This window comes from Amblyraja radiata, chromosome 22, assembly GCF_010909765.2.
Source record: "Amblyraja radiata isolate CabotCenter1 chromosome 22, sAmbRad1.1.pri, whole genome shotgun sequence".
NCBI lineage: Eukaryota > Metazoa > Chordata > Chondrichthyes > Rajiformes > Rajidae > Amblyraja > Amblyraja radiata.
The window spans coordinates 15,468,194-15,496,009 of record NC_045977.1 but is presented as its reverse complement, the minus strand read 5'-3'; the positions used below and the strand labels follow the sequence as shown (position 1 = coordinate 15,496,009).

The 27,816-nt window shown below is 47.8% G+C and overlaps 1 protein-coding gene and 1 long non-coding RNA gene across 3 annotated transcripts in view; both read right to left on the bottom strand.

The window, feature by feature from the left end:
- The window catches only part of LOC116985617 (septin-9-like), a 318,348-nt gene that overhangs the window by 150,502 nt on the left and 140,030 nt on the right, over positions 1 to 27,816 (bottom strand). Inside the window, exon 1 of one of the 2 annotated variants that reach the window (XM_033040466.1) lies at positions 21,807 to 22,073. The exons of the other annotated variant lie outside the window; for it this stretch is intronic. The gene's annotated coding sequence lies outside the window, so the exon portion shown is untranslated. Of the gene's footprint in view, positions 1 to 21,806; positions 22,074 to 27,816 lie in introns of those variants that run through there. 2 annotated transcript variants of the gene reach the window in all.
- Positions 455 to 16,322, bottom strand: LOC116985620. The gene is made up of 3 exons (XR_004415314.1): positions 16,311 to 16,322; positions 16,043 to 16,051; positions 455 to 561 (listed from the first exon to the last, which is right to left on the bottom strand). It is a non-coding gene; the product is annotated as an uncharacterized LOC116985620 (long non-coding RNA).

Genomic DNA, 27,816 nt, shown 5'->3' with positions numbered 1-27,816 from the left:
AGCACCTCTGGAGAAAATGGATAGGTGACGTTTCGGGTTGCGACCCTTCTTCAGACTGGAAGCACCCAAAATTCTTCCGGACTCTTCCTCCTCCTTGTTTCCTGAGGTCTTCTGAGGATAAATCCCGCTCGGAATTTTGGAAGGTGCGAGCGGTCTCCGGTATAAAAAAAGCTGAAGACTTGGAAGAAGCTTTGAAAAGCAGGTTGGTTGTGCTTTTGAATGTACACAGTGCTGCACATGGGGAGGAGGATTACATGTGCAGCAGAAATCCTGATGGGACGTTTCAGGTTGAGACCCTTCTTCAGACTGAGCATCAGGGGAGATAGGGATATGGAAGGGTAAGGTGTGTAAACGAGAGATCAAAGGGGATGCAGATCGAGGAAAATGTATATTGGTTCGTGAGCTGAGAGGAAGGTGACAACGAGGCATACAATCATTTAAATTTAATCAGGATGACAGTGAAACTAGTGGGAGAACTAGGATGGGGGAGGGATGGAGAGAGAGGGGAAAAGCAAGGGTTATTTGAAGTTGGAGAAATCAAGGTTCATACCGCTGCCCAAGCTTACAGCGTCTATCTCGGGTTCCAGGCTACAGCGTGGAGAATCAGCTGGCTCAACTCACCTAGAAACCTCCTTCCTCCTGTGTGCGGGCGGCGAGTCCTGTGCCCGAACCAGGCGCAACTCTCAGCGCCGGCAAAACCCAGTGTAACTGCAGTGGCCGCGATGTGGACACCAAACCCCGGGCGCAGATCACAGTTTATACCCGAGTTGCCCAACCTCTCCTCAACAACATTTGCAACAAAAGCCAGATAAAAGACAAATCCTCCTTCCCGTCACATGACGGGGTGACTTGCGAGTGTTGAGGCGCCAACTGATGCCTCCAGAACTGAGACTTTATTAAAAAAAACACTAATTCAGCAGAAAACATTACTGATACAAGAAGTGAAAGTAACAAATTGAAGAATCAATGTATCATAAATAAAGTTAGGGAGACAAGAATTAGCCAGCGCACAAGATTACACAGTAACATTTAAAAAAAAAGTAATTCTTATCTCAGTTCATTTCGCCCCAGTGATACGCTTGCATTGTTTCAAATCATTTTTAGGTTAGTTTCTTTTTTAATTTAGCCTTAGAAACCGAATGGACGAGGAGGGTGAGGGAGGCGGAGGTAGATAGATTGATAGATAATATCAGCCTGAAGATAATACCAGTCTAATCATTAATCATCCCTTATCTGTGGAGATGCTGCCTGACCCGCTGAGTAAAGGGCCTGTCCCACGAACATACGACTGCATGCGGCAAGCGTGGAGGTTGAGTGATCCCGTACGAGTTGACGTGAAGTTCGAGCGAAGTCCGCGGGAAGTTTGAGCGTAATGTACGGCGTCAAGACGCTGCGTATGGCGTCAAGACGCTGCGCACGCCCGTCGAGGCGGTGTGTACGGCCTCAAAGCGGCTGCGGGCCGGCAGGCCGTTGCCGCGCGGAATTTTTGGACAGTGTCAGATTTTCGGAGCCCCGCGCGACGTCGGGACCAGCTCCGCACAACTCCATACGGCTCCAATGATCGAAGTGGGACCGGCCCCGCGAGGCCGTACGGCTCAAGCGACCATGTTAGGTCGCGCTTGCCGCATGCAGTCGCATGCTCGTGGGACAGGCCCTTACTCCAGCATTTTGGGTCTATCTTGGCTCGGACAATATCAGCATTGGCATCCTGCCCGGCTCACCTTCCGTCTGGTCAACAGTGTTGCTCGGCCCAGCTCTAAATGGGGGCCCGTTAAAGTAAGGGGAGTGTCCTTGATGGAGTCCTTGTGACCACTCGGCCTGACATGGCCATTCTACCCCCAGCTTGTCACATTCACAGCACCGACCATTGTCAAAGCAAATACATGCTGTGATAGCGGCTCGCAATGCGGACAATTTGTTCCCGGACATGGAGGACGCACATTCCCCTAGTCGGCTGAGAACAAGTGAGATGTAATGATTAAAATGTTTTTAGCTCTTTATTTTAAGACTCAAATATTTTCTGTTTTTTTCTCTCTGGAACAGATCATTCTGTGTGGTATCGCAGATGTCCACAACCTTTCTAATCTAATGGGGCAATACCTTACATAAAAATAACACAATTGGGGCAGCGTTCACATTGATGAATAAATAGTATCCACACTCTCCAAGCATCTCCAGTAACTAAGCTGGGCTACTTCCCCTGCAAGAGTCAACAGATTGTCAATGGTGCTTTATGTGTCAGGTATGTAACCGCACAGTGAGATTCCTTTTGCACATATTACACATGCGGGCGCTGCCATTTTTAGCGACATTATTCAAAGACCTGGCCATGATCTTTGTGCCCGGGGTCGCCTTCTGCAGCCGATCTTGAAGGTGCTGGAGACATCACCCCGGTTCTCCCTCCCCACCGGCCCATGTTCCTCACTCCCTCCTGGTTACGCCGTCCGACCAGCCTTTGGGTGGGTTAGTGGTACTGCCAACCGGTGAGCCCTACAATCTCTTGTCCGACCCAACATGACCTAGACAACGATATCAAGCAAGTGACAAATCAAGGTGCTTTGAGTTTGTTCGCTGAATAGTGAGGAACCAACTATCATTGCCAAGAGTGCTCATACAGCAGCATCATCAAATCTTGTCCATTGATTTTTTCCCCGGTTCAGCTTACTTGGAAACTCATTGGGAAGCTGCCAGATCATTATTGGCAGATACCGCCAGCAAGTCCCCAGTCAATGTGCTCTGACATTGCCTCTTGGTTTACCCGGCTAGATTTTAAAACTTATCTCCAATATCATTAGCTCCAGTAGAGGTTGGGCATTAGATGCTAGGACTTTATTCCTTGGAGCACAGGATAATATTGGGGGTGATCTTACAGATGTGTATAAGATCACGAGGGAATAGATAGGGTAGATGCATAGGATCCTGAGGGACATCTTTTTCACACAAAGGGTGGTAGTGGATATACGGAATGAGCCGCTAGAGGAGGTCGTTGGGGCAGGTTCTATAACAACATTAAAACAACATTTGGACAGGTAAATGGATAGGAAAGGTTTAGAGGGATATGGGCCAAACATGGACCAACTAGTCTAGATGGTGCATCTTGGTAGGCATGGGCAAGTTGGGCCGAAGGGCCTGTTTCTGCACTGTATATCTAATCTAAAACTAAACTAATGGAGGCCAATAGCACAAAAACATTTGTAACCAAGATATCTACTTGTGCGAGACATGAGGAACTGCAGATCTAGTTTACACAAAGTGCTGGAGTGACTAAGTGATAGGAGCAGAATTAGGCCACTCGGCCCATCATCTCTGGAGAACATGGATAGGCGACATCTCAGGTCGAGACCCTCCTTCAGACTGATTGTAGTTGGGGAGGGGGAAGCTGAAGGAGAGGTGGGGCAGGACAAAGCCTGGCAAGTGATAGATGACCTATTCCGCTATGGTTGGATCTCACTTCCATCCACCAGCAAGCAGTCACTTCCATCAACACTTAGCTCCATTAAACAATGTAACAAGCAGCCTTTATTATTTTTAGCTTGCAGTAACAAAAATATATTTTTAGCTGTTAAAAAGAACTTTATACTGAACTTAGTTTTGACTAATACTTAGTTCATTCAGTTCCTCAATTTTGCAACACACTTGTTGGGGGTTGAGTGGTGCCCCAACAAGTGTGTTGCAAAATTGAGGAACTGAATAGTAGTAGGCTTACACCACCAGATAGCAGTGGTAGACTTACACCACCAGATATCCGGGTTTGATCCTGACTACGGGTGTTGTCTGTGCGGTTTGTACCGTCTCACCGTGACCTGCATGGGTTTCCTGCGGTTTCCGCCCACACTCCAAAGACATACGGGGTTGTAGGTTAATTGGCCTGGTATAAATGTAAATTGTCTCCAGTGTGTGTAGGTTAGTGTTAGTGTATGGGGTGATCGCTGGTCGGCACAGACTCGGTGGGCTGAAGGACCTGTTTCCGTGCTGCATCTCTAAAATTAAAAGTAGGGATTAATGGATCCTTTCAGAATGGCAGACAGTGACTAGTGGGGTACTGCAAGGCTCGGTGCTGGGGCCGCAGCTATTTACAATATACATCAATGATTTAGATGAAGGGATTCAAAGTAACATTAGCAAATTTGCAGATGACACAAAGCTGGGTGGCAGTGTGAACTGAGAGGAGGATGCTATGAGGATGCAGGCTGACTTGGACATGTTGAATGAGTGGGCGGATGCATGGCAGATGCAGTTTAATGTGGATAAATGTGAGGTTATCCACTTGTGGTAGCTAAAACAGGAAGGTAGATTATTATCTGAATGGTGTCAGGTCGGGAAAAGGGGAAGTACAACGGGATCTGGGGGTCCTTGTTCATCACTCACTGAAAGTAAGCATGCAGGTACAGCAGGCAGTGAAGAAAGCTAATGGCATGTTGGCCTTCATAACAAGAGGAGCTGAGTGTAGGAGCAAAGAGGTCCTTCTGCAGTTGTACAGGGCCCTAGTGAGACCACACCTGGAGTATTGTGTGCAGGTTTGGTCTCCAAATTTGAGGAAGGACATTCTTGCTATTGAGGGAGTGCATCGTAGGTTCACAAGGTTAATTTCCGGGATGGCGGGACTGTCATATGCTGAGAGAAAGGAGCGGCTGGGCTTGTATACTCTGGAATTTAGAAGGATGAGAGGTTATCTTATTGAAACATATAAGATTATTAAGGGTTTGGACACGCTAGAGGCAGGAAACACGTTCCCGATGTTGGGGGAGTCCAGAACCAGGGGCCACAGTTTAAGAATAAGGGGTAAGCCATTTAGAAAGGAGATGAGGAAAAACCTTTTCACCCAGAGAGTTGTGAATCTGTGGAATTCTCTGCCTCAGAAGGCAGTGGAGGCCAATTCTCTGGATGCTTTCAAGAGAGAGTTAGATAGAGCTCTTAAAGATAGCGGAGTCAGGGGATATGGTGAGAAGGCAGGAACGGGTTACTGATTGTGGATGATCTGCCATGATCGCATTGAACGGCGGTGCTGGTTCAAAGGGCCGAATGGCCTCCTCCTGCACCTATTGTCTATTGTCTAAAAACTAAACTAAACTTGGTTTTCTAAAGGGGTGACACTTGTGGAGTGCAACAAAAGCACCCCAGTGCATTCCCCTTGTCCCAACCTGACACCATTCAGATAATAATCTACCTTCCTGTTTTAGCTACTAAAGTGGATAACCTCACATTTATCCACATTAAACTGCATCTGCCATGCATCCGCCCACTCATTCAACGTGTCCAAGTCACCCTGCATGCACTTCTGATTATTTTTCACATGTGGTCTGAAATGTGAGAGAAACCAACGTGGTTGACTAACACTCTTCATAGAATGACGTCTACCATCTTCGCCCAGTCTAGTCCCCAAGTCACACCATGCTCATCAATGTGGCTGACTTAACATGACCACATCCTGTCTATGATTAATTTTTTTTAAATCTTGTTATATTGTCAACCTGATCACGATGCCATGTCTGATACGATACGATAGAACTTTATTCGTGTACAACTACATAAACATCCACTACAGTGGCTCCCCCACAATCATCACTGTGATGGAAGGCAATAAAGTCTTATCTTCCTTCAATCTGCAGGTGTGCATTTTCACACTTCTGTACCTCTTGCCTGATGGGAGAGGGGAGAAGAGGCTAGAAGGGATGAACAGCCTCCTCCAGTTTCTATGAGAGCTGCTCTGGTCTCCGATGGAAACCATGTGACCCAATCAGCCCCATTTTGATCAGGTCCCAGTGGACTAAAGGGCTCTGCCTTAATCCATCAGTAATACCCTCCTTCTTTTGGTATGGTCCCATGGAGAGTGGCTGGACACATTAGTGACCCTTACCACCCTTGCATGTTTCCTACATTGCAATCATGCATAGGCTGTAAATTATTTTGGGATAATGTACAAAGATAATGAATTAATGCACGATTTTCAATTGTCGAGACACATAACACGCCAACCCAGAACTACATACTGAACAACAGTGTGAAGGATGCCAACAATGACACAATTTTACCAAAGCCAATTAACCTACAAACCTGTACGTCTTTGGAGTGTGGGAGGAAACCGGAGCACCCGGAGAAAACCCAAGCGGTCACAAGGAGAACGTATAAAATCTAACAACACAGCTAACAATAGCCTTCCTTTATCATTGTAACTTTTTTGCATATCTTCATTCATTGTTCTTTATCTCTCTACATCATCGTCTATATCTCTCGTTTCCCTTTCCTTAAGAAGGATCTCAACCTGAAACGTAACCCATTCCTTCTCTCCAGAAATGCTGCCTGGCCCGCCGAGTTATTCCAGCTTTTTGTGTCAATTTATTCAAATACAGACTCAATACAGTCAGCACCAGTAGTCAGGATCAAACCCGGGTCCCCTGCACTGTGAGGCAGCAACTCTATCACAGTGCCGTCCTTGTTTACACAATCCCAAACCATTCCCCTTCATTTTTCCACCAGCGGACTTACAGTGAACTCAATAGGATGAAAGCTGGAGGTCGTTTGTCATGGAAAGGAAACACCTGTAGGCTTTTACTAACTCCTCTTCCCGTAGATCTGCTGCGGTTGCAGCTGCGTGTGTGTTTCCCACCGACAATTCCCAGGATATTCCTCGAATTGCTCACTGAAATGTAAATGGCGTTGATTCCTTTGCACGATGTTTTGCCAGAGAGAGGCCTCGGGTCACCAGGCCCGTTACAGAAGAAGAATATAAAAACACGACTGTGATACAACAAAATAATGCTCATTACTTTGCTTTTGCCGACAACATAGGTGATGTAGCAAGCCAAAATAATTAATTGCCACAGGAGATTGATAGACTCTTGATTTTGTTGGGACGACAGATGGCTGTTGGGACGACAGATGGCACAATGGGCTAAGTGTTCGGCTGGCGACCGGAAGGTAGCCGGTTCGAATCCCGCTTGGAGTGCATACTGTCGTTGTGTCCTTGGGCAAGACACTTCACCCACCTTTGGCTGTGTGTGAATGTGTGTGAATGTGTGTGAGTGATTGGTGGTGGTCGGAGGGGCCGTAGGCGCAGATTGGCAGCCACGCTTCCGTCAGTCTGCCCCAGGGCAGCTGTGGCTACAGAAGTAGCTTACCACCACCGAGTGTGACTGAGGAGTGAATGAATAATGCGATGTAAAGCGCCTTGAGTATTAGAAAGGCGCTATATAAATCCCATCCATTATTATTATTATTATTATTAGTGAGGGTGCCAGGCATTATAGTGAGAAGGCTGGAAAATGGACGGCACGACGGCACTGCGGTAGAGTTGTTGAGTTACAGCGCTAGAGACCCGGGTTCGATCCTGACTGTGGGTGCTGTCTGTATGGAGTTAATACGTTCTCCCTGTGACCTGCAGGGTTTTCGCTGGGTGCTCCGGTTTCCTCCCACACTCCAAAGAAGTACAGGTTTGTAGGTTAATTGGCTTCGATAAAATTGTAAAATGACCCTCGTGTAGGATAGTGTTAGCGTGTGTGGATCGCTGGTCGGCGCGGACTCAGTGGGCCAAAGGGCCTGTTTTCGCACTATACCTCTATACGAAACTAAAAACCCAAATGGGGTTGAGAGGGAAAGTGATCGGCCATGATTGAATGGTGCAGTAGGCTTGATGGGCCAAATGGCCTAATTCTGCTCCTCTAACTCATGAACTTATTGCTGTTGTCTACAAATCAGATTTTACTCTCTTATGGTTAAATAAAACACATGCTGTATGTAGAATTAGCAGCTACAGAAATTGGGTAGAAATGCATTCGTGGGAGGATGCAGACTGAGTCATGCGTTATATCATGATCTCTGGTTTCCATCAGGGACTCTCTGTGAAACACAGCTGTCACAGTATTGCCATGCTGATCAATAGGAAGACCGTCGATCCTTACACGGACTTTCCTCCATGTTAGACAGAACAGCTGCGGGGAAAGACTGCCCTGGGCCTCATGAAAACCATGGTGAGAGGGGACAAGGCCTTGATGACGTGGAACGCCGTTAGGCACCCCGACGCCTCTGCACAGCGCAGCATGATCAAGCGGCCGGTAATCGTGGCTCAGGTGGGATTGGCACAAGGAAGCTACGGATGGTGAAGGCACCATGACAACGTGGCAGATGGTGTGTCCAACACATCAGCGTTACAGTATAGACCCTGTAACTGGACTTTCATTCAATGGCACTATGCCACAGCTGGTGGTTATTCTTCAACCTGGGTTCAATCATGGGCTCCAGCGCTGTGCATGCGTGGGATATGCACGTTCTCCCTGTAACTGCATTGCTTCTCTACGCTCCGATATCCTCCCAAACTGTAGAGGCATGCTGGATGATAGCTCTAGAGAAGGAGGCACAGTGGCGCAGCAGTCGAGTAGCTGCCATACACCGGCAGAGACCCGGGCTAGATCCTGACCACAGGTGCTGTCTGTACGATGTTTGTACGTTCTCCCTGAGACCGCGTGGGCTTTCTCCGGGTACTCCGGTTTCCTCCCACACTCCAAAGACGTACAGGTTTGTAGGTTAATTGACTTTGGTAAAATTGTAATTGTCCCTAGTCTGTAGGATAGTATTAATGTAGAAACATAGAAAATAGATGCAGGAGTAGGCCATTCGGCCCTACGAGCCTGCACCGCCATTCAATATGATCATGGCTGATCATCCAACTCAGTATCCCGCACCTGCCTTCTCTCCATACCCCCTGATCCCTTTAGCCACAAGGGCCACATCTAACTCCCTCTTAAATATAGCCAATGAACTGGCCTCCACAGATTCACCACTCTCTGTGTGAAGAAAAGTGTTCTCATCTCGGTCCAAAAAGACTTCTCCCTTATCCTTAAACTGTGACCCCTTGTTCTGGACTTCCCCAACATCGGGAACAAGGTGTACGTGGTGATCGCTGGTCTGCATGGATCGGTGGGCCGAAGGGCCTGTTTCGGCATTGTATCTTTGAACTATACTAACCTAAAATAAGTTCTGGCATAAAATTGTATACTTGACACATCAATCTATGTAATGTTACAAGCAGTGTACCATTGGGATCAATGCCGCGATCTTAAGTTTTTACAATTATATAACGTGTTGGAAGAAGGGAGTAAATCTGCCGTGTTTGCTGACATCACAAAGATAAACAGAAAAGCAAAGTTGCAAATTGGATGTAAGAGATTGCACAAGGATATGAATCAGCTAAGTTAGTGGACAAAAATACGGCGAATGCAAGATAATTTTAGAAATATGAAATTGTCTACTTGGCAGGAAAATTAAAAATAAAGTGTTCACAATGATGGGAGAAGGCAGAGATCTGGAGCTGAGTGTTCTAAAACATGATACATAAAGTTCAGAAGATAAACGCAAAAAGCTGGAGTAACTCAGCGGGACAGGCAGCCTCTCTGGAGAGAAGGAATGAGTGACGTTTCGGGTCGAGACCCTTCTTCACAAAGTTCAGTTTAGTTAATTGTCACCTTTACTGAGGTACAGTGATAAAATGTTGTTGCGTGCTATCCAGTCAGCAGAAAGACATACATGATCACAATCGAGCCATTTACAATGTATCATGGTTACAGTCTAATGTTAATAGTTAAAGTCTAATGTGGCTGTTTCACAGGTCCAGCAGCCCCTGGTTTGATTCTGACCTTGGGTGTATCTGCATGAAGCATTTATTATGACCTACTCTCTATGCCCCACATGGTTTTCTGGTTTCTTCCCACATGTCAAAGCAAGCTGGTTATTTGGTTATATTTGCTAGTTAAATTACACTTGATGTAGGTGGCTGGTTGAAGAATCTGGATGGATGAAGCTAAAGCTTTGGAAGGAAGGAAGGATATCCTTGCAGAAGGGCTACCAGATTGATTCCTGGGGTGGTGGGTCTGTTGCACAAGGCGAGATTCTGAAGGCAGCACCTATTCTGGTCTTGAGAAGAATGAGAGCTTACCGGTACGGTGGCGCAGCAGTAGAATTGCTGCTTTACAGCACCAGAGACCCGGGTTCGATTCCAACTACGGGCGCTGCCTGTAAGGAGTTTGTATGTTCTCCTTGTGACCATGTGGGTTTTCTCCGGGTGCTCCAGTTTCCTCCCTCACTCCAAAGGCAATTTACAGAGGCTAACTAACCAACAAAACTGTGCACCTTTGGGATGTGGGAGGAAACCGGGGCACCTGGAGGAAACCCACGCAGTCACAGGAAGAACGTGCAACTTCCGCGCGGACAGCGCCCGAGGTCGGGATCGAACCAGGGTCTCTGGTGCCATGAGGCTGCAGTTCTACCTGCTGCACCGCCCTTGATGGAGGAAAATATGCGTCATTTCCCTACTGCATTACACAGAGGTCGCACTTGGTGATAAACGCACACAGTTGTTCAGCTGCAGTAAAATACAGTAAAAGCAGATGGGAGATCGACAATGATGATTAAAGGACTGGCAGGAAATGGAGCTGCTGAAGAAAGGTTTCGGCCCGAAACGTTGCCTATTTCCCTCGCTCCATAGATGCTGCTGCACCCGCTGAGTTTCTCCAGCATTTTTGTGTACCAATGGAGCTTCTGAGACAGACAGGTAGATTGCGTTGACAGAAGACTGAGAGCAAAAGTGAGACAATATGGAAACCGTCATATCAGTGTAGAAACAGGCCCTTCAGCCCACCTTGCCCACACCGGCCAACATGTCCCAGCTACACTAGTCCCACCTGCCCATGTTTGGTCTATATCCCTCCACACCGATCCGATCTATGTTCCTGTCTAACTATTTCTTAAACGTTGGGATAGTCCCTGCCTCAACTACCTCCTCTGGCCGCTTGTCCCATACACCCACTGCCCTTTGTGTGAAAGAGTTATCCCTCAGATTCCTATTAAATATTTAAAGTGTTATTCAGTTCGCACCTCCACCCCGACTGAAATCCAGAGCCAGTTTCTTGCAGACAGTCCCACCTCTCCAGACAACCAAAGAAACAGCAAAGACCAACATCTGGAAAGATGAATGGAACCAGCTCAACACACGAGCCCACGACTGGATGGAGAGAGGAATCACTCCAACTGAATGCCTCGCCAGCGGGCATGACCTCCCCTGGCCAACCTGGAAGACCCTCAACAGATTACGAGTGGAGCAGGGGAGGTGCAAAGCACTTATGAAAGCATGGAACGACCAGGCAGAAGACACATGCAGCTGTGGAGCAGTACAGACAATGTCCCACCTACTGGAGTGTGACGACGCCCCCCAGTGCAGCCCCCAGGACCTGGCTGAACCGACCCGACCAGCTGTGACCTGCGCCAGATACTGGCAGAACGACATCTGAGATTGCAACGGACTCGAAGAAGAAGCAGTTCATGAGGATGCATGTGGTCTCCCCATGTTAAAACTCTAAATATGGTTCTGCATGACACCCCCAAAGAGTGGCGCAAACAGAAAGTGCTGTGTGTTAAATTACTATTAAAACACAAAAGTACTTGTGCTATTCCACCAGGATAAACGCGTAACCATGAAAACCAAGCCCAAAGCCAAAGTAGTATCTAAACTGCTGATACAGGCTTATGCAATAGGACAATAACTCCATAGACAATACTAAGCTATCTACATGTTAACAAGCACATAAAAACTAATCGTGTAGAAAGTGTACATCGGTAGATCAGGGTGCGTGTGACCTCTCCAAGTTACAACTCTAAATATGGATCTGCAAGACATCCCCCAAAGACAAGTGTGAAATGAAAGTGCTGTGTATGTAATTCACACTTGATGCCTTTTGCTCGTATTTTTGGTGGAAGTATTCACATTCTTATTGAATTGGAGGCTGACCCCTTTAACCCACTGCATCGTGTGCTGTGGTTCTGCACTGAGAGACAGCAGAGACTCGATGGACCGAATGGTCTCTCGCCTTGTTGTTAGGAAGTAAAATAGCTGGAGGAAATTAAACGTGGTTAACACTCAGCTTGCTAGGAAGTCGAAGAATAGTGAAAGGCCTGGATAGAGTGTATTCGGAGAGGATGTTTCCACTAGTGGGAGAGTCTAGGACCAGAGGTCGTAGCCACAGAATAAAAGGACGTTCCTTTAGGAAGGAGATGAGGAGAATTTTCTTTAGTCAGAGAGTGGTGAATCTGTGGAATACATTGCCACAGAAGGCTGTGGGGGCCGTGAATCGATATTTTAAAGGCAGAGATAGAGATATGAGAGCTATTTTCAATGAAACACTCATCCTGGTTGCCCGAGTTTGGAATTTGAACCGCTAAATGAATGCATGTTGTTAATATAAGGTTATTCTAGTTGAAGAAGTCACAGGCCTGAATTGCACATTGTAAAGCATCACTCCAAAATATTCCATGGGCATGATGTAATCTATCAAGACATTGATATCAAGACACGTCTGAATCTCACCATGGCAACGAGGGAATTATAATTCAAGAAACTGAACAGAAACGGCCAGTCATAATAATAACTTAAAAATGACCAGATTGTAGAGACAAATAACTAGGTCACCGATGGCCAGTTAAGAAAGGAAATCTGCACCTTTAGCTGGCCCAGTCTATCTACAGCTTTAGAGTGTGGAAAGGAACTGCAGAAGGGTTTCTGAAGAAGGGTTTCGGCCCGAAATGTTGCCTATTTCCTTCGCTCCATAGATGCTGCTGCACCCGGTGAGTTTCTCCAGCACTTTTGTCTACCAAGGAACTGCAGATGCTGGTTTATACCAAGATAGACAGTGTTGGAATACTTCCAGTGGCGGCACAGTGGCACAGCGGTAGAGTTGCTGCCTCACAGCGCCAGAGACCCGGGTTCAATCCTGACCACCGGTGCTGTCTGTATGGAGTTTGTACGTTCTCCCTGTGACGGTGTGGGTTTTCTCCGTGTGCTCCGCTCTCCTCCCACCCTCCGAAGACGCACAGGTTTGTAAGTTAATTGGCTTTGGTAAAGATTGTAAATTGTCCCTGGTGTGTAGGATAGTGCTCGTGCAAGGGGGTCGGCGGGAACCCGATGGGCCAAAGGGCCTGTTTTTACGCTGATTCATTAAACTAAACCGTTTCAGCAGGTCAGGCAGCATCTCTGGAGAAAAAGAGAACAGCCCTCTTTCAGTCTGAAGAAGGGTCCCAACACAATGTCACCTATTCTCTTTTCTCCAGAAATGCTGCCTGACCCGCCGAGTTACTCCAGCACTTTGTCCCTATCTCATCTAGAGCTTTAGATAAACTCATAATTGCCTCCTCCGTGGTGCAGTTGATAGAGCTGCTGCCTCGCAGTGCCAACAAACGTGGGTATGATCCAGACCTTGGGTACTGTCTCTGCGGAGTTTGCATGATGTCCCTGTGATCTTGTGGGTTTCCTCAGGTGCTCCAGGCTCCTCCCAAATACAGAGAGGGTTTATTTACAAGGAGCGTATGGTTAAGCCTGGGTCACTCTCTTTGGTAGGAGACTCTGGGTTTCTTAAGACATCTTAAGCAAGATGTACAAAATGATGAGTGTATAAAGGAAAGACGGATTAGAAGAAGGGTCTCAACCCAAAATCTCACTTATGCATGTTCTCCCGAGATGCCGCCTGACCCGCTGAGTTGCTCCAGCACTGAGTCATTTTGCATATTAACCAGCATCTGCAGTTCCTTGTTTCTGCAGAAGGTTTATGCCACATGGAAGGGTGGGAGAGGCAGAAACTGTCAACTCATTCAAGAAGTACAGTAAAACCTCATTAAAACGGACCAAGGGTGCGGGTATGGTGATCCGCTATTGCCGACTGTCCACTAAAACCAAATAAGGGATTCTCTCTCCAACTACCTAGCCATCATTCTGTGAAACAATGAGCTGTTTTCAAATACAAAGTTCCTTTTAACAGTTAAAAATGTATTTTTGTTACTGCTAAAAATACTAAAGGCTGTCAGTTACATTGTTTAATAGAGTTAAGGGCCTGTCCCACTGTACGAGGTAATTCAAGAGTTCTCCCGAGTTTACCCTGATTCGAACTCGGAGAATTACGGTAATAGCCATTCGTAGGTACTCGGGGCTCTCGTGGACATTTTTCAAGATTGTGAAAAAACTTCACGAGCTAACAGCGTTTCCCGAGTACCTGCCGTTAGCGTTACGAGCCGCTAAGCGACGTCCCGAGCTCCGATGTACCCGCTACGTACATTCTACGTACTTACCACGTGTTTGATTTTTTTTAAACTCGGGAGAGCTCTTGGGTAAACTCGTATAGTGGGACAGGCCCTTTACTGTAAGTGTCGATGGAAAAGATTGCTTGTCAATTTCAGTGCCTTTATTAGTTAATCCAATTAACCTACTTTGGTCTTTGGAGTGTGGGAGGAGATCAGAGCACCCGGAGAAAACCCACTCGGTCACAGAGAGAACGGACAAACTCTGTACGGACAGCACCTGTGGTCAGGATCAAACTCGGTAGTCTGGCGCCGTGAGGCAGCAACTCTACCGCTGCGCCACAGTGATGCAGCCCATCTCTAAATATTCCAAACTGAGCAATTTCTGTGGAGCAACAGTCAACTGCTATGGTAAAAGAAACTGAGACTTCCTGCCAAATAAAACAGCAACATCTCCCTAGACTGGTAGATCAGTCACTTCAACATCCTTGCTTCATCACTTCACACTGAGTCCTTTGACAGCTTCCAGCACTGAGAAAAATCACAGGCCAGGTCACTTTCTAACCTTTAGCTTCCTGCCTGGCGCAGTACAGCTGTGCTGATAGTCCTTTCCACCAGGGATGTGGAAAATACTGTTGTGTTTGGAAGCTTGCCAAACCATGCTCCCCTTCAAAAATAAAACTAGAACACTTTCTATGTTTTTATTTCAGATTTCTTGCATCTGCTGTCTTTTTTGCTCTGAGGTTACAATAGTTCTCTTCCCTCAGATGGAATTGTTTCGTTTAGTTTAGGCATTCAGTGCGGAAACAGGCCCTTCAGCCCACCGAGACCGTGCCGACCACCAATCTCCGCACTATCCTAAATACACTGGGGACAATTCACAAGTTTACCAAGCCAATTAACCTACAAAATTGTACAGCATTTGGAGTAAACCGGAGAACCCAGAGAAAACCCACGCGGTCTAGGGGAGAACGTACAAAGGCAGACAGCACCCATAGTCAGGATCGAATCCGGGTCTCTGGTGCTGTAAGGCAGGAACTCTACCGCTGCGCCACCGTGCCACCGAATGTGCAAAAGAAAAGCAAAAATTGGTGAGGATGCCCAGTTAGAGGAAATCAAACTCATAAGTTAAGTGGAACCACTGAGAGCAGCGCTAAAAAAGCCCCAGAGACTTTACAGCACAAATTCCTTTTAATAATGCACTTCCTCATAAAGCTTCATCACAGTTTGATCCCATTCAAAAATAGACTTCAACCAAAATTACAGAAGTGTATAAATCTTAAGCTGCAGATGTTTCTGTTGGTTACACAATTTTATGTGTAACTTTTGCAAATGTTTCGCTTTTGCATTGAGCTGTTATGTAAAGTGAATTGTGAATGTGGACAGATAGCAATGACCCACTGTTTAGTTTTATTTATTTTAGTTTAGAGATACAACGCAGAAACAGGCCCTTCAGCCCACCCAGTCCATGCCGACCAGAGATCCCTAGGCACCAGCACTATCCCACACACTCGGGCCAATTTTACAATCTCTACCGAAGCCAATTGACCTACAAACCTGCACGCCTTTGGAGTGTGGGAAGAAATCAGAAAACCCACGTGGAACGTACAAACTCCGTACAGACAGCACCCGTGGTCAGGATCGAACCTGGGTCTCTGCAGCTGTAAGGCAGCAACTCTACCACCATGCCACCCCTGCTTCCAACTCAATGGGCTCATATTAAACCATCAATGCCATCTGTTCTATTCTTCACCAGCATTTGCAGTTCCCTGTCTACATTTTACTGCTCTATTCCATAGTTGTTTCTCAATTGACAGGAATACATGCACTTTGTATAAAAGGTAAACTATAACTAGTCCTGTCTGTTACCACATACTTCCTTAATCAAAGACATAGATTCAAAGAAAGAGAACTAGTTGCTGACCGCACAATAACATATTCCATTACAAAGTTTGAAACTAAACACATTAACTCAGTATAATATAGAAACAGAAAAATGCTAGCCAGCCCGTAGCAGAGCCAGGCAGCAAGAAAGAAAGAGAAACTAAATTAATATTACAAGTTGAAGAGACTGGGAGAGCTCTGACAAAGGGTCCCGGACCTGAACCTTTGATTGTGTTTCTCTTTCCGCAGATACTGCCTGACCTGCTGAGTGTTTCCAGCATTTACTGTTTTTATTTCAGACTTCTGTGCCACAGTGACACAGCGGTAGAGTCGCTGCCTTACAATGTCAAAGACCTGGATTCAATCATGACCACAGGTGCTGTGTCTACAGAGTTTGCACCTTCTCCCTGTGATCACATGGGTTTTCTCCAGGTGCTCCGGTTTCCTCCCACACTCCACAGACGTCCAGGTAAATCACCGCTAGTGTGTAGGATAGACCCGGTGTAAGGGGATTGCTGGTCGGCGCGCACTCGTTGGACCGAAGGGCCTGTTTCCGTGCTGGATCTCAACGATGCCATTTTATGTCGAAATTCTCTGTGGAATTCTCTGCCTCAGAGGGCGGTGGAGGCATGTTCTCTGGATGCTTTTAAGAGAGAGCTAGATAGGGCTTAAAAATAGCAGTCAGGAGATATGGGGGGAAGGCAGGAACGGGGTGCTGATTGGGGATGATCAGCCATGATAATATTAAATGGCGGTGCTGGCTCGAAGGGCCAAATGGCCTACTCCTGCACCTATTATCTATTAAATGTATAATTAAACACACCTTGGGGGAGGGGAGGTAAGGCTCTTGACTGAGGTAAAAAACTATGAGAGCGTAGATAGGGAGACATTTCTCATAGCAGAGGGTTCTTTAGAGGGCACAGTTTAAGATAGGGCATGGAGGTTCAAATGGGGTCAGGAGTCTACAGATGCTGTAATTTTGCATTAAAACAGACAGCTGGAGGAATTGATACATACATCATTGTAGTTCTCCTTTAATCATTTAGTTATTTCGTTTTTAAAGTTCACCTTCTCCAACTTCCCTCTCTCCCCCCCAATCCGTCTCTGCTGCCAATATTCTCAAGTCCCACTAGCTCATCCAACCAATCCAGACCCAAGACCTAATGTAGAAACAAAGAACTGCAGATACTGGTTTATGCCAAAGAGAGACGCAAAGTGCTGGAGTGCCAACGCTTACACTTCCTTAGGTGTCTTAGGAAGTTCGGCATGTCCCCTACAACTCACCAAATTCTGCAGACGCATCGTAGACAGCATTTTACCAGGATGCAGCACAGCACGGTTTGGGAACAGCTCCATCCAAGACCGCAAGAAATTGCAGCAAATTGTGGACGCAGCCCAGACCATCACACAAATTACAATCTCCTATTGACTCCATTTATACCACACACTGCCTCGGCGAGGCCAGCAGCATAATCAAGGATGAGTCGCACCCTGGCCATCCTTCTCCTCTCTCTCAGCAGGCAACCGGTATAGATGTGTGAAAACGCACACCTCCATATTCAGGGGCAGTTTCTTCCCAGTTGTTATCAGGCAACTGAATCATCCTACCACAACCAGAGAGCAGTCCTGAACTACAATCTACCTCATTGTTGAGGCTCGAACTATCCTTGACTGGACTTTGCTGGCTTCACCTTGCATTAAACGTTATTCCCTTATCAAGTGTCTATACACTGTAAATGGCTCGAATGTAATCATATATTGTCTTTCTGCTGACTGGATAGCACACAACAAAAGCTTTTCACTGTACCTCGGTTCACGTGACAATAAACTAAACTGAACTGAGTAACTCAGCGGGTCAGGCAGCATCTCTGGAGAAAAAGGATAAGTGATGTTTCATGTCGGGACCCTTCTGCAGTCTGAAGAGATCTGAAGAAGGATCCCAACCCAAAACGTCACCTATCTATTTTCTCCAGAGATGCTGCCTGACCCGTTGAGTTACTCCAGCAATTTGTGTCTATTGTCAATCCAGACCTAGGCCTGTTGCCCCCAATTCCTGTCCCCCCCCCCCCCCCCCCCACCGCCCCAACCACAATTTATTTAACCCCCACTGCCCCTGACCTTTCCACCCTTTACCTGTAAACTATAACACAACTGAACACCTCCCCGACCCAGTTTGCAAGTTTCCATCTTAATTTTGAAGCTGCAAATTATCAAAAGGCCAAAACTAAAGGGAAGCAACAGTTTCAAAATTAGGCTCGACTTGTGTTTCGGTACTCACTTTACAAACTTACATTCCCGCTCTGCTCACACTGGTTTAAACTAAAGACAAGACTCAAGGAACTGCAGATGCAGGTTTATTTAAAAAAAATGCTGAACCCCCCCCCCCTACCCCCCCTCGCCTGTATCCACCTGTTACATCCCACGCTCTGTCCAGCTTCCCCACTTTTCCAGCTTTCTTTCTCCCTTCTCCTACAATCAATCTGAAAAAGGGTCTCAGCCCGAAACATCACCTATCCATGTTCTCCTGAGATGCTGCCTGACTTGCTGAATTACTCCAGCACTTAGTGTCCTTATGTTTATTAATATTACTTCATACCTCCCAACAGCTAGAGAGCAGTCCTGAGCTACTATCCACCTCATTAGAGACCCTCGGACTATCTTTGATCAGACTTTACTGGACTTTATCTTGCACTAAAGATAGACACAAAAGGCCGGAGTAACTCCTCAGGTCAGGCAGCATCTCTGGTGATGTTTCGGATCGAGATCTTCAGACAGCACGAACTAATCTTTTATCTTGCACTAGACGTGATCAGGGCTGCCAACTCTCACACTTTGAGCGTGAGACTCACGCCCTCAAGCAAACTCTCACGCCCTCACGCTGATCAGAAATTTCTCACGCTCAGTGGTGAGAAATTTTGTGATCAACGAAAATGTCAAAACTCGGATAAACTGCATGGTCTGTGGGTGTTGGAGAGCCGGGGCTGCGGGAGGGATGGGAGCAGAACCTGCAGTGGGAACAGATGCGGGGAGCCAGGAATGACGAGTGTTTGCCGGGCAGCTCTGGCCATGGAGCACTCCGGACAGTGCGAGTGTCCTGGGCCGTCGGAAGTGTCGGAAGCGCTGCGCCGCTGCCGCTGCCGCGAGAGTCTCTGTGCCGAAGGGACAGACTCTCAAAGGGAGGTGGAGAGAGAGAGGGGGTAATGAGACAGGGAGACAGGGGGGAGAGAGAGAGGGGTGAGAGGAGAGAGAGGGGAGAGACTGAGGTGGTGTGAATGGTGAGAGAGAAGAGGGAGAGGGGGGGAGGGAGAGGGGGGAGAGTGAGGTGGGAGAGGGGGGGAAGAGAGAGATGGAAGAGAGAGAAGGGTGAGGGAAGAAAGAGGGAAGAGAGAGGGGGTGGAGAGGGAGGAGAGGGTAGGAGAGAAAGGGAGAGAGAGGGGGAAGAGAGAGGGTGGTAAAAGAGAGAGGGAGAGGGGGAAAGAGAGAGAGATGGGGGGCAAAGAGAAAGAGGAGATAGACAGAGGAGAAAGAGAGAGAGCGGGGGAGAGAGTTAGGGGAAAGAGAGGGGAGAAAGTTAGGGGAAAGAGAAGGGAGAGAGAGGGAGAGAGAGAGAGAGAGAGGGGGGAGAGAGAGTTAGGGGAAAGAGAGGGGAGAGAGAGGGGAAAGAGAAGGGAGGAGAGAGAGGGAGGGGGGGAGAGATAGAGGGAGAAAGGGAGTGAGGGGGGAGAGAGAGGGGAGAAGAGGGAGAGAGAGAGAGGGGGGGAGAGAGAGAGAAAGAGGGGGGGAGAGAGTTAGGGGAAGGAGTAGGGAGAGAGGGAGAGAGGGAGAGGGAGGAGAGAGAGGAGAGAGGGCATGAGAGAGAGGGGAGAGAGGAGGGGGATGGAGAGCGGGGGGAGAAGAGAGGGGAGAGAGAGAGAGGGATGAGAGAGAGAGGATGAGAGTGAGGTGGGAGAGGGAGAGGGGGATAGAGAGGCAGGGCTGCCAACTCCCATGCATTGAGCGTGAGAATCACGCATTTCACCAAATTCTCACGCTGATCACAAATTTCTCCCTCGGTTGTGAGAAATTCTGTGATCAACGAAAATTTCAAAACTCATATCAACTGCATGGGGTGCGGGTGTTGGAAGCAGAAGCAGCGGCGGGGACAGATGCGGACGGGGAGCTGGGCTGGCGAGTGTTTGCCGGGCTGGCGAGTCGCTCACTGCAGCTCCGGCCATGGAGCAGCCTCAGTGCAAGAGTCCCGGGCCGTCGGAGGCGTCGAAGCGTTGCGCCGCTGCCGTGAGAGTCTCTGTGCCGAATTCGCCCAGGTGACCGGCTTGGATCAGGCTGCGACTCGGTGCATCCTGGAGGACAACCAGTGAATGCTGGAAGTAAGTACCAAGCACTGGGTAGATACGGTGGAAGATAGTGGATTTCAAATGGGGGTGGTTGGTGAAAGCATCCTGCTTGCCTGCTAGATTTTCACTTACTGTAACTGCAGGAAAAATGTTCCCGATGTTGGGGGCGTTCAGAACCATGGGTCACAGTTTAAGAATAAAGGGGAGGCAGTTAGGACTGAGATGAGAACAAACTTTCTTCACGCAGAGAGTTGTGAATCTGTGGAATTCTCTACCACAGAAGGCAGTGCAGGCCAATTGACACGTGTGGACCCTTTGTGTGGATAAAGTTACCCCTTAAAAAGTTACCTCTTAAAAATACCATACAAAAAACATTGAAATCATACTTCTACAGTGCACTAAAACATGATTTTAATACATCAAATTTCAAAACGTTCCTACCCTGGGAGGGGGGACACCCTTCTTCCACACCCTCTCCCCACTCGGTTGCTCCACTCCCTCAACGGGTACCCCCAAGGCCAGTGATCAGTGATCGCACAGCCTCCCCCTTTCAAAAACGCTCCAATCCAATTTAAAGCATATACAGTATATTACATTCAAGTGTAAGTTAAAAGACTCGCTACATTATGCACCATATTGCACAATTTCAAGCTGAAAAATGCAAATGTTCCATACCAATGGGAGGGGGACACCCTCCTCCTCCCCCCCTCCTCCCCCCTCCTCCACACCCTCCTCCCCAGCTCCCCCCCCCCACCCTCCTCCCCAGCTCCCCCCCCCCCCTCCCCACCCCCCCCCCCCCCCGGTCGCTATGCTCCCTCGGGCTTGGTCTCTCGCGATTTCTCACTCCCAACTCTCACCCAATGTTGGCAGCCCTGCGTTATTCATGTTATTCCCTTTATCATGTATCTGTACATGGTGGATGATCGATTGTAAACATGTATTTCCGCTGATAAGACACATGTAACTGCAGTAACTCAACAGGACAGGCAGCATCTCGGGAGAGAAGGAATGGGTGACATTTTGGGCCGAGACCCTTTTATCAGGTTAGCACACAACAAAAGCTTTTCACTGGACCTCAGTGCACATTAATAAACTAAACGCTGCTCCAGTAACAGCCAAGTTCACCGCATAAACTGAGTGATGTAATACTGCTTCTAAAAAGGTTGGTAATCAAATGTCTGTGAGCAGCCCTGAAATGTCATGCAGGAGGCAAGGTGAATCAGCCCCAGCCTCTAACCGTATGCCCCCCATTCAGTCTGACGTAGCTGTGCAAGCAGATGAAATTCAGCCTCTACCCACATACGCCAATGACATGTGAAACACCACATTCAGCACTTTGAACCCCCTGCCTTAGATCAGCTCGTTCAGCCGCACGGCAGATATCAGCAAACACAATACAGGACCTGTGGCCACCCTTCCTTTGCTCATGCTGTTCCAGTAACCGAGGGTGGGGAAGAACCCAAACAACACAAAATGCCTCAGTGGAGACCAGCATCTGCACGGTTCCTTCCAACACGGTTTGTGAGAAGAACGTACCTGTGTGTTTTTAACGACCAGACCCGGTTGCCTTTGTGGTTTGTCGATCGTCTTGCAGGAGGGGCAATGTTTAATTCACTCTCAGAAATTCAAACCCCAGCGTCTTCAAGATGACAGCAAGTACAGGAACAAAACAGCAACAGGAAGCAACCGACAACCACCCTATTTGCACTCCAGAGGAAGTAGCAAAGCGTGTGGGTACTCTCCACAATAGCAGGCAGCAGCCCTGTGTCAAAGCTTCGTGAAGTGACAGGCTTCTATGGAGAGAGGAGTGACAAGGAAAGGAGAGGGGAGTGGGGGGGGGGGGGGGGGGGGAGGGGAGAGGGGGGAGGGGAGGGGAGAGGGGAGACAAGGAGAGAAAAGGAGATGAGAGGTGAGGAAAGGAGAGGTGAGGAGAGGAGAGGAGAGAGGAGTGTAGAGGAGAAGAAAGGAGGCGAGGAGATGTGAGGAGAGGAGAGACAAGAAGAGACAAAGAGAGGAGAGGAGATGAGAGGAGAGGCAAGGAGAGGAGAGGAGATGAGACAGCGTGTGGGAGCTTCTGACCTCAAGGCGAACAGTGCACTGAAACCATACTCAGATCAATACAGAAGGGGAAACTGTTCGCTTTGGCTTGCATCAAAAAAAAAAATCTGTGGCAAATTAAGAAGTGGTTTAAGAGAATGCTGGCTTTTTCTCCACTTCATCTTAATCACTCGGTCACCACAGGGAAGCAGGAGGCGACCCTGGGTATCTGAATGGAGAAGCCTGTTTGAGTGTTTTGTTCCGTCTTTAGCTGCGCAGTGCGAGCGCCCTGAAGACGCTAAAGCTATTCCTCACATCCCCCTTCGTATGCAAATGCAAGCTTGTTCCTAACTAAACCTCTTTCCTGCACTCCCCCCCCCCCCCCCCCCCCCCCCCCCCCCCCCACTCCCTATAAATAGACCCACAATAGTGCAGGGTGGCTGAACTGCCGGGGAAAATCTGTGCAAACCTCACATCTTGCTTTAATCTAAGATCCAACATGTTCTGCCAAATGATTAATGAGAGAAGGGGCAGAGTCCCGAACAAAAATCTGGCCTTAGAAAGGAATGAAGCCAAGATTCATACACATTAGAGTCAATTGTGCAGAGGGCTAATTAACCTAAAAAGCCGCACGTCTTTGCGATGTGGAATGAAACTGAAGCACCCGGAGGAAACCCACACAGTCACAAGGAGAACGTGCAAACTCCACCACAGACAGCACCTGAGGTCAGGATTGAACCTGGTTCTGTGGTGGAGCTGAGATGCGGCAGCTCTACCAGTTGCACCACTGTGCTGCCCTTTTCTTTTTTCTTTTAAATAGCCTCGATTAAGTGTGAATTTACAACACAGATAAAATGTCAACATTGTATAAACATGAAAAATGATATGACGACGTCAGGGCGGAGGTACTTCTAGCTTCTGCGCGGCCATCCGGGAGGCCTTTATGGAGGCGCTGTGGTCTCGATGCCTCCCGGACCGCCGCGAGGAAGCCCGGGTCAGAGTCCGGGTCGGTGGAGCGGCTGACTGAACCCGCGGCTGGGGCCCGGGTCGCCACCACGGAGGCGTGAAATGGGGTGTTGACAGCGGTGAAGCCTCGGCGACAATGGGGCCTCGGCGGTGGTGAAACCTCGCGGTGGCGGCGGCGATGCCTCGCGGGTCGACGAGAGGTTGGAGGGAGCGCCGTGAGGGAGGTGGGAGGAGGACAATGGGGGGGGGGCAATGGACAATGGGGAACTGTTGAGGGGGGGAACAAAAGGGGGAGCCGGCGTCCTTTGTAACTGTGTTAGTGCCGTAGGTGGCCGCTATTTGTACACATTGTGTACGCAAGCAACGAATCTCACTGTGCCTGGTCATATGTGACAATAAAATATTCCATTCCTACCCTACCCGATGTAAAAGGCTATTTTGTGTCACGATGTCGACTTGCTTCATCAGCATAAGACATTATCTTATCATCATGCATGAATGCAAGACTATTCAAAGAAATGTAGATCAGGGTCAAATTAGGTCTATTCTGTGAGCCGTTTGCCTTGCTGAGCAGCGAGGAATTCTGGAAACCAGAAGGGACACAAATAGATACAGAAACATTATGAAATAGATGTAAATTGTAACCTTTGCCTGACTAAAAGTCCACAGAACTAAAAGTCACCACAGTCATGATGAACATTGAAGTACATTCACACTAATTGTGAAAACTCAACAGAAAAAACAGTCCACTCAGCACCTTTGATTGAATTGATTGAAAAATCCAGCACGGATACAGGCCCTTCGGCCCATCAAATGCACACCGGCCATCGATCACCCGTTCGCACTACTTATATGCTATCCCATTTTCCCATCCACTCCCTACACACTAGGGGCAATTTGCAGAGGGCCAATGTGCCAACCTACAAACTCGCACGTCTTTGGGATGTGGGAGGAAACCAGAGCACCCGGAGGAAACCCACACGATCACAGGGAGAACGTGCAAACTCCACATGGAGAGCACCTGAGGTCAAGATCGAACTCGGGGGGTCTGGCATCTTACAGCTCTACCAGTTGCACTACAGTGCCACCCTTAAATTGTGGAGAGGGAACAAAAGAACATATTCAAGAGTGATGTATTCAAAGTCTAGCTCTTCGGGCTAACGGAATCAAGGGATATGGGGAGAATGCAGGAATAGGGTATGATGTTGATCAGCCATGATCATATTGAATGGCGGTGCTGGCTCGAAGGGCCGAACGGCCTACTCCAGCACCTAGTTTCCATGTTTCTATGTTTCTAAGAACATCTGTGAAATGTTTCCATTGTCCATCCTGCAGAAGCTAGGAGCTATCTCATGTACTTTGCAATAGTTTATCTCTTTCCAAGACAACTCCTATCTGCAGCTAATCAGAAAAGATTTATGAGACTGCGTCAATTAGCTCTAGAATAGGGAGGGTGAGGCTTGGTGCCATTGAAATACTCATCTTGTAACCACATCCACTCACTCTCACTGGTGGAAGCATCTTGACCTGCACCCTGTCACGCCTCGTTAGGATCTTATATATAAACCAGGACGGCTGCGATGGAGAGGAGATGGTTTAGTTTAGCATAGTTTTAGGTTAGAGATACAGCGCAGAAACAGGACCATCGGCCCACCGGGTTCGCGCTGACAAGCGATCCCCGCACATTAACACAAGCGTCCACACACTAGGGACAATTTATACTTATACCAAGTATACAAACCCAAGCCAATTAACCTACAAACCTGAACGTCTTTGGAATGTGGGAGGAAACCAAAGATCTCGGAGAAAACCCACGCAATTATGGGGAGAACGTACAAACTCCGTACAGACAGCACACGTAGTTGGGATCGAACCCAGGTCTCTTCACATAGTGTGGATTTGCGAAGAGAGTCTGGAGAATGATGTAAGGGTTCTTGTCACGGTTTATCCAGAACAGCTCCATTACAGAGGACTGAATTATGGACCGTTCCCAGGGACACATTCTCCCAGCACAGCGAGATGTCTGTCACGGAATGTTGCCGTCTGGCCCGCTCCAGACTGCAGGAGTACGTACTGAGGGACGCACTGAGGCTCGGTGCAGTCAACGCCAAGGCTCTGTGGGGGAGGACCACAGTCTAGCATCCTTCCGCTAGGTAAGATAGACTAGGCAAGGTATGGTGGAGCAGCCCCTCAAACAAGGGAAGGGATATCAGATTGGGATGACAGATTGGCGCAATGGGCTAAGTGTTCAGCTGGCAACCGGAAGGTAGCCGGTTCGAATCCCGCTTGGAGTGCATACTGTCGTTGTGTCCTTGGGCAAGACACTTCACCCACCTTTGCCTGTGTGTGAATGTGTGTGAGTGATTGGTGGTGGTCGGAGGGGCCGTAGGTGCAGAATGGCAGCCACGCTTCCGTCAGTCTGCCCCAGGGCAGCTGTGGCTACAGAAGTAGCTTACCACCACCGAGTGTGACTGAGGAGTGAATGAATAATGCGATGTAAAGCGCCTTGAGTATTAGAAAGGCGCTATATAAATCCCATCCATTATTATTATTATATCACCCCAGGGGACCACAGGAGTGGCAAGGGTGCCTGGTATGATTGTTTTGTGAACACTACCAAATACAACGCTATTGAATGTATGTATAGCCACTGAGAATGTCCGTTACTTCGAACACCAACTCTGCAGGGCTTTTCCTTTCTTCTACAACATTCAAAAGGCACTTGGACATCTACATGAATAGGAAAGATTTGGAGGGCAATGGGTGAGGAGTGGGCAAGTGAAACTACCTCCATTGGACGACTTGGTCAGCATGGATGAGATGTGCTGAAGAGCCTGTTTCTCTGCTCTATAGCTCCACATCTACTCAACGCTGCTTGCCAATTTTTTACCAAGCACTCGACTCAATAATCTTGGACAAAGAGTAAAGATTACATCACAGGATAAGAAAGTGGTGGTGCGGAGATTTAGAAAGGAAATTCCATAGTTTAGGGTTCGGTCAGTGGAAGACAGAGCCACTAAGGTGGAATAATAGTAAACGCTGTCAAGTGGAAGGAGACATTTTGGGACGTTATAGTGTTTGAGAGGAGTACAGAGATGGGACAAGGCACGGCCAGCAATGAATTCCAAAGTAGGCAGCATCTCTGGAGGACATGGACAGGTTTCGGATCGACACCTTCTTCAGACAGATTGTAGGGCAGGAGAAGAAGGCCGGAAAAGGGGAGAGACAGGACAGAGTGTGACAGCAGGAATCATAGAGGGGAAGCAGTGAGAGAGGGTCTCACAGACACCCTTCTGAGAAAGGAGAACTTCTTCAAAGTAGGCATACCTTGGGGAGATTCAGCAGTGGAGCGGCCAAAATGTAGAAACGAGGAACTGCAGATGCTGGTTAATACACAAAAGGACACAAAGTGCTGGAGTAGTTCAGCAGGTCAGACAGCATCTCTGGAGAACACGGATAGGTAAAGTCACCCATCCATGATAGGTGAAAAAACTGACTTCTTCAGACTGAAAAGAAGAGTCTCAACCCAGAACGCCACCCATCACCTGACCTGCTGAGTTACTCCAGCACTTTGTGCTGATTTGAAAGCAAAGATTGATTAAAATGGAGGATGAGGGAAAGCTGCTGACAACCAATTGGCCCAGGGGTATGGGGGTCCCATTGTGGACTCGGATGAGGTGAAGTAGATGGGGGGGCAGGTTGACGTCTTAACTTGCACTGGATCACAGCGGGCAATTACATTTGATTTGGGGGCATATTTCTTTGAAAAAAATGGCACAAATATTCTGCCTACTATATTTGCAGAGAGATTCTCCCTGTACATTTCCTGGAACTAATTTATCTAGAATTTTGGGCAAATAGATGGATAAGTATATTTGTTGAATTCACCATTAGCCGGAGGGATGTTCCATTGCTTCTTTCGTTTTGTTTAGATAGGAAATACAGCATGGAAACAGGCCCTTTGGTCCACTGAGTCCACGCCATCCATTGATCACCCATTCACTCTAGTTATGTGTTATCCCACTTTTGCATCCACTCCCTACACACAGAGGCCAATTAACCTATAAAACCGCATGTCTTTGGGACGTGGGAGGCAACCGGAGCATCCAGAGGAAATCCAATGCGGTCACAGGGAGAACGTGCAAACTCCACTCAGACAGCGCCCGAGGTCAGGATTGAACCCGAGACTCGGATGCTGTGAGGCAGCAGCTCTACCAGCTGTGCCACCTAGCTGGGTAAAGGAAGGAAACTCTGAAATTCTCAAGGAATTCCACATACCTCTGAGCATATATCACAGAAAACTGGGAATTCTCAAAGAATTCCCCATTAATCTCTTCCAGCCATGTGTCATTGATAATTGAAAGTGAACTTACACTCCACATACAACATAAACTGCACGGCACAATAACAATAATGCAGATTTTATATAATCTGCACCCATACATAAAATAAAATATCTTTCCTTTAAACAGTGATGCCATCTACTGAACAGAACAATAATTTCACTTTTTATTCAATAGGAACACACACAGCTAAATGTACA